This window comes from Psammomys obesus, unplaced genomic scaffold, assembly GCF_907164565.1.
Source record: "Psammomys obesus unplaced genomic scaffold, mPsaObe1.curated_primary_1811, whole genome shotgun sequence".
Classification (NCBI taxonomy): Eukaryota; Metazoa; Chordata; class Mammalia; order Rodentia; family Muridae; genus Psammomys; species Psammomys obesus.
This window is the reverse complement of record NW_026585689.1, coordinates 18,617,679-18,624,920: the sequence shown is the minus strand read 5'-3', so window position 1 is coordinate 18,624,920 and position 7,242 is coordinate 18,617,679. Positions and strand designations below refer to the sequence as shown.

Here is a 7,242-nt window from a genome sequence, read left to right as displayed (position 1 = left end):
CTGAGTTCTAGGACAGCCTAAACTGCATAATGAGTTTTAGGGCAGCCAGAGCAAATTGTGAAACCTTGTCTCAAAACAAACAAACAAAAAGCATCTGGAGTAAATATGTACACTCTTTTTGTCATTCTGTAGACAATATTGTATAACGACTATTTACAAAGCATGTATATTTTATAAAGTATTATTGTAAGTGGTCTAAAGGTGATTAATGCATAGGAGGATATGTGTGGGTTATATACAAATATAATTCCACTTACTAAATGACTGGAACTTCCCAGAATTTTGGTATCTACAGGAGTATTAGAACTGACCCTCTTTTTCTCTCTCTCTTTTTTCGAAGCGAACCAGATCAATATTATTTGGGGTGAAGAAAGGTTATATAGATTTTGGTGTTGGCGTGGGGATTTCCAGGGTGAGCAAATGAAATGGGCTGAAGCACTAAGGTACCAAGATACCACATTAGCATGAAGAGTCATTCCAGAAATCCCAGGTGCTTGCTGAACAGGTACTATTTGGAGAAAAGGACTTGAACTTGTAATTTCCCTACGGACTATGTGATGTTCCTAAGGTAGAGGGTGTGGGGATTCAGGCTCCCCAGATCAGGTAGAGAAGAGTGAGTCCTGCTAACGAACGGAGTCCTCCGTTTTGCTAAGCTCAGGGCTTTCTGGTCATGAAGAACTGCAACCTTAGCAGTACGGGTTCCTGACAACCGGTGATTTATTTGAACCCACAGCAATCACAAATGAGCAGCTTCTCATGAACCAGGTCTTCAAAGTCATCTGCATTAAACTTGATGAAGCCCCACTTCTTTGAGACGTGATTCTTGTGGTAGCCAGGAAACTTGATTTGGCTTTACACAGAGCCTCAATCATATGTTTCGTATTCTACAGCTTGGTGCAGATAAACATGATTGTAAAAAGTACTTTTATTTGCCCAATGTAACCGCCTCTCTCTGCTAACCTAAAGCTAGTCATGGAAGCTTCTAGCCTCTGTACAATCTAATCTAGACCTAGAATGTTCTCAGTCTCTGAGACTTATTGTTAAATAAGCTCATCCTTTCTAGGTCTTTCTGAACTCTGGCTGGCTGGTTCAACTCAGTTGCTCTTGCCCAAACTCCTTTCCAAGCTGACTAATTCAAACTGGCTTCTCTCAGCTTCTGACTGAACTGCTCTACTTGGCCTAACTAAGTCTAGCAACCTGTGCTAATATTCTAGCTCCTTCTCATTCTCCAGTTCATTCTGTCTTCACCTGAGCCTAGCTTTTTCTCTCTTTGTAACCTCTCTATTAACTGTCCTGGTAAAACAGCCTCTTATCGCCCTCATTTTCTGTGGTGCTCCCTTCAGTAGCTTCCCTTTCCACTCTGTTCTCACGGGAGTTGAGTGTATCCTATTCTGTCAAATCTTTCTCTGATTTGTCACCTTTTTCTGCCACTCAACTAGACATAACATAGACATCCATAAAGTGGATCCTTCCTTTGCTATAAACTGACTTTACCTTCATTGTTTAGGTTTAAAGGTGTGTACCACCATGCCTGGATCTAAGCTTTTCTTTACCTGAAAAACCCCTCTCTCTTCTCTCTCTCTCTTTCTTTCTCTGTCTCTCTCTCTCTGTCTCTCTCTGTCTCTCTCTCTCTTCTGGGATTAAAGGCCTGTACCTCTACTGCCCAGCATTGTTTGCTTGCCAGCCTGAGATCACACAGCTCTAGCAGGTCTTTGGATGTGATCTCTTGCCAGAGCAGCCATGTTCTGATTTAAAATTCCTTTACACATGATGACCTGGCCAATGTAAATCCTGACTAGGATTCCCAAAGGTACCACACTTACTGTATAGAGCCTAGACTGGGGACAACATTGAGATCAGAGACTTGAGTAACTGACAGAAAATTGTCTCCAAGGTCCCTTAGGGCAACCCATATAGGCAACAGACTGAGTACACTACCAAGGAGGCTGCCATTTGTAACCACTGCACACCACTGATCCTCTACGTTTACCAAAGGACAGCTGTATTTGAACCTAAAACACAGGTTGGGGTTCCTCTACAAAATGTAACTTCCTATATACATTCCTAAATAAATATCACAATTATAAGATGTCTTGTGCATCTATAAACATACATGTTCGCTTACCTACCAGGTTATGGGTCAATAGATGTACATGTTCCATATCCAGCAGAGGGCAGCAATGACCAAGAAGGGAAGGAGATGCAGGTAATGGGGAAGGTTTAAGTAGCACTGAAGAAAAACTAAAACCCCAGGTCCCTGGTTCAAGCTTCCTTCAGAACTTCATTAACAATATAAATTCAAAGATAAAATACCTAAGAATCTCAGAACAGCAACCACAGAGCAATAAATCCAAACAGTAGGGCTTCTCTGAATTTGATTGCTCTGGATATGCTTCTTAAGAAGCCAGCCTTGAGCTACAGAGATGGCTCCGAGGTTAAGGGCACTGACTGCTCTTCCAGAGGACCTGAGTTCAATTCCCAGCACCCACATGGCAGCTCACAACTGTCTATAACTCCTCACACAGACATACAGTCAAACACCAATGTACATAAAAAAAAAAAAAAGCCAGCCTTAGACATATCAAAATGGAGTATGATGCCTTCACAATGGAGTATGAGCTCCTATTTACACAGTTAAAGACAGGAGCTAGGAATATCTGTCTTAAACAACTTCCCGTTGAATGGATGCCTATCAGAGTAAGAAAATCAAATCAGGCTCAGAAAGACAAATATTTTCACTGTTTGTAGACTTGATGGTCTACATAAAATAGCGTATGTATGCATGACGTGAAAGCAAAGTAAAATGGAAACAAAGGGGACCAAACTGAGGAAAGAGAAGAAAGGGGATAGCAAGAGGGGCTCAGAGAGAAACACGGTTGAAGTGTATGATGTAGCTGAATGTTATGAAACCCAGTGCCATGTACAGTGAATATACGTTGATTAAAAATAAACAAAAATTCAAAATGAATAAAAAACAAAAATTTCAAATCCCAGTAGACCTCAATTATGTAGTAATTATTAGTGTTCATCCTGCCAGAACTGAGTCAGGCAGTGCTACTCCTATCATAGAAGGGCTATCAGATGTCACTGTGGCTCCTTGAGAGTAAGTCCTTGCAGGATCACACACTAGCTAGCTAGCACACTCAGGCTCTGCACCTAGCCAAAATAGAAACGATATTAGGGGCATTTTCAGAGCTTTATATTGCTTGTTGTGTTGACTGTGAAAAGGATCCTGGCTTGAAAACTTTATGGTCCAAACAACTAAACCTACACCAAAAATACACAGAAACTTCATAGAACCTGTGATATTCCTAGAAGTCATTCTCCATAATTCTACCAGCAATAAAGGCAGTATTCACCATTCCTGTCACTTAGGAAAAGATTCTGAGATGTGTATTCACTGCAAAGGATATACTGACCACTTTGTGAGGCATTTAATACCTATGCTCAGCTTCTTTGGAGGCAAGTTGTGATTCTGGGCAACCAATTAACAGCTTGAGGAGAGATGTCAATACTTTACTCTGCCTAGCAGAGAAATAAGATTGGAAATAAATGCTAAGTAATCAGAACTCCTGTTGCAAGCTTAGATTTTTTTTTAACTCATTGAAACTGTGGTTTATTTTTAATTTGAGAATGAGATTTCTGCTTTTGCATTTTGCTTTAAGACTTATATAATCTTGGATCCTGGTGAATAATGATCTCCCAGAAGATTTTCTCTTTCCAAACCTTAAATCAATCTCAATTATTTAGAAAATGATTTATTATCTACAAGAAGTTTAGGGTTTTTTTTACATTAATAAAACCCTATAATTCGTTGTAAATAATAGAAGTAAAAAAAAAATTAGAATCAAGTGTTTAAAGTGAACACATGGAATTCTTTCACACTTTTAATTTAATTAGTTTGTAACTTACTAAGGACTGGCATTTACCCAGACTGCCAATATCACCTATCAAACTATACCTCCAAGTTCTCCTACTGATGCCCCTATCCCAAAGAAAACAGCGGCTGCACAGAAGGAATCCTCTGATCTTCTAGATACATCCCTGAGAAAAATCAATATGTGGATCAATTCTATCCTATCAATAGCTTCTACAACTAAAAGCCAAAGGGTTTCAACTAAGCTTTGGGGAGAAAAAAAAATAGAACAAAACAAAGCTTTCAAACTCATTTATTCTTTCAGTACTACTCATTACTATCTTCCAATTCTGGGTTTATAAATTAATGATGCTAGTTTTTAAGGGTGTGTTTGTTGGTTGCTTAGTTAGATGTTTTGAGACAAGGTCTCTCTACACAGCCCTGGCTGTCTTAGAACTCACTATGTACACTAGGGCTGGCTGAAGCTCATAGAGATCCGCCTGCCTCTGCTGCTCAATGTCACAGCTCTGAAGAGAAAGGTGTCCTGGCATTCCAGAGCCAAAGAACACCACAGAGTCACACCCCACAACACACCTCACACAAAAGATTTATTGGGAGGAGGAAAACCCAGGAGGATGGCTGCTCCTGCTCAGTTGAGAAACAGCAGGGAACTGAGCAGTCCGGCTGCATGCATAGGGGGAAGGGCTTTATATAGGGTTTCTGGGGTTTGGGGGAGGAGCTTGCCAGAGAAGAGATCTCCAGGGTGAGGATTAGTGGGATTTCAAGGCTTGAACTTGGGGAAACTTAGGGATTGGTGGGTTGTCCTGTCCAGAAATTAGTGGAGAATGGAGGTGAGGGCTGTAGTGCAGGGCCTGGCCACTCTCCCATCTAGGGGTTGGGAATAGCTGTTACAGCTATTAGAGAAATACCATTAGGACCGTTAAAAACATATTGGGGCACTGGCCACTGAGGCTCCTCAGGTGGGGAGGCCTGGCCACTTTCCTGCCTTGAAGGTTTATAAAATTTACAGAGAGAGTCTGCTGCTGGGAAGGCTTTCCCTGCCTCTTTGGCAGTGAACACCCAGGGACTGTGGGTTAAAGACCTGTGTTACCATGCCTAGCTTAAGTTTTACATTTACATTGTTAATGCAGAATCATTGCAATTAAAGTTCTTACTAAATCATGCTAAGTCAGTGGAGTGTGTGACAACGTTTATTTTGTAATAAAAAATATTTTCAGGTATATTATATTTTATAAAGAATTCAGCATGGCACATGTCCCTTAGCACAGATTATAAGAATATCGTAATTCCATAACTGGAATTTCCTATAGTATTAAATAGCAATAAAATTATCTTGTTTTAAGAAAGAAGGAAAGGGAATTTGACTTTGATAACGGAACATGGGTTTCCGCGTCCGTGGCTGCAAAGAAGGAAAGTTCTGTCAGAGGGTGAGGAGAAGGGTAGGAGAGAGTGTTATACCATGTCTGTTTTGTGCCACGAGGAAGGAGAGAGAAAACACCAGTGGGCTCGTGAAACAACAAACTTTTTTGTTATTCCTACCACATTAGCAGAGTCATGGGTTGGCCAGGGCTACCAGACAAGGACCCGGAAGCCTTGTTTCTGCCAGCAGCCCCAGCAGGGGCTACAGCAAGGTTTATGTGCATAAAAACTGCAAACATCTGAGCTAAATTGCAGTTATAATTTTAACCAATTAGAACTCGGGGATTAGGAACTTCCCCAAGTGTTCCATCATTGTCAACTGACACTGAATGTAAGCAATTTTTGCCCAATCAAATTCACTTGTTCTTTCTGTTTTTAGGGACAGTCATTATGTTTTGGGTAACTATTGTCACTCAGAGGAGTCGCTCTGCTTAGATAAAACAGAGTCTGAAGTCAAAATGGCAGTTTTGACTTCCTACCACATTAGGATAATGTGGTAGGAAGATAAACTTCCCTTTATCTTCTCCCATGGCAAATGCAATCATAGCATATTAAATGACTTAACAAATTGTAAACAAAAAAAATAAATCAATTTTAAAAAATTTTTAGAATCTTACATGATGTCACAGTTTCTTATCTCTGTTTCTACAACAGCTTCATGATTGAACCCTCATTATCTTTGTAGAAATAAAGCAGTTCCCAGCAATTCAGGCTTTCATAACATCCCCCATCAAATCCTAGCGAGGAGTCAGGCTTTCTTGACATTCCCCATCAAATTACAGCCCCCAGTTCTCTTTACACTAGTTTAACAAGGCCAAGACAATGGAAATTTCTTTTCCAACAGAGAAAAAAAAAAAAAAAACAAAAAACCTGCAACTGAGCATGATTCATCTACCTGATTGGTCAACCTCAGGTGTATTCACCATCCAGATCCAGAAGCCAGGAGTGAAAGACCATGGGTGAAGATGATCAATCCTCATTTAGAAAGACAAATGAGATGTGCATTGAATGTATGACAGGAGTCTACCGCAAAAGGCATCTGAAAGACTCTACCTAGCAGTGTTTCAAAGCAGACACTAAGACTCATAACCAAACCTTGGCAGAGTGCAGGGAATCATATGAAATAAGGGGAGTTAGTATGATATGGAAAGGATAGGAGCTCTACATGTACCAAATATATCCGGGCACAGGGTCTTTTCTGAGACTGACACTCAACCAAGGACCATCTATGGATATAACCTAGAACTTCTGCTCGGATGTGGCCTGTGGTAGCTCAGTAACCAAGTAGTTTTCCAAAGTAAGGGGAACAAGGACTATTTCTAACAGGATCTCAAGGGCAGGCTCTTTGACCCCCCCCCCCAGGGGAGGAGCAGTCCTGTTAGGCCACAGAGGAGGACTTTGCAGCCAGCCTTGAAGATACCTGATAAAACAGGGTCAAATGAAAGGAGAGGAGGTCCTCCCTTATCAGTGGACTTGGAAAGGGGCAGGGAGGAGACCAGGGAGGGAGTTGGGGAGGGGGAGGGAATGAGGGAGCGGGATACAGCTGGGACACAGAGTTAACAAATTGTAACTAAAAAGAAAAATGAAAATTAAAAAAAAAAAGAAAGAAAGACCAGTCTCTAAGGAAAAGGGGTGACGAGGAAAGAGAGGGAAATTTGACTGTGTCACAAAGAGGGAGGAACCTGAACTATATACAGGGAAGGATAATGATTTGGCCTCTGAAATTTAACAGCAGAAAATGATGACTCTAAAAATACCACACCCCATCGAGATAATTTAATTGTAAATTATTTTTCTTGAATTATTTACTTTGAAAGTATGTTACATGTTATAAAACTATTTACTAAAGTTCACCCTTTATTTTCTTTTGGAAGTACTAAATATCTTTCAATTAAGAGCTACTTAACATAACTTTTATTAAATTACACTGAATAAGTTCATCTCTG

At 40.4% G+C, this 7,242-nt stretch overlaps 1 non-coding gene across 1 annotated transcript; it reads right to left on the bottom strand.

The window, feature by feature from the left end:
* Positions 1-1,881: 1,881 nt before the first annotated feature.
* LOC129667517 (small nucleolar RNA SNORA70) lies at positions 1,882-2,012 on the bottom strand. Its single transcript, XR_008718747.1, has one exon. It is a non-coding gene; the product is annotated as a small nucleolar RNA SNORA70 (small nucleolar RNA).
* Between the last annotated feature and the right edge of the window lie 5,230 nt (positions 2,013-7,242).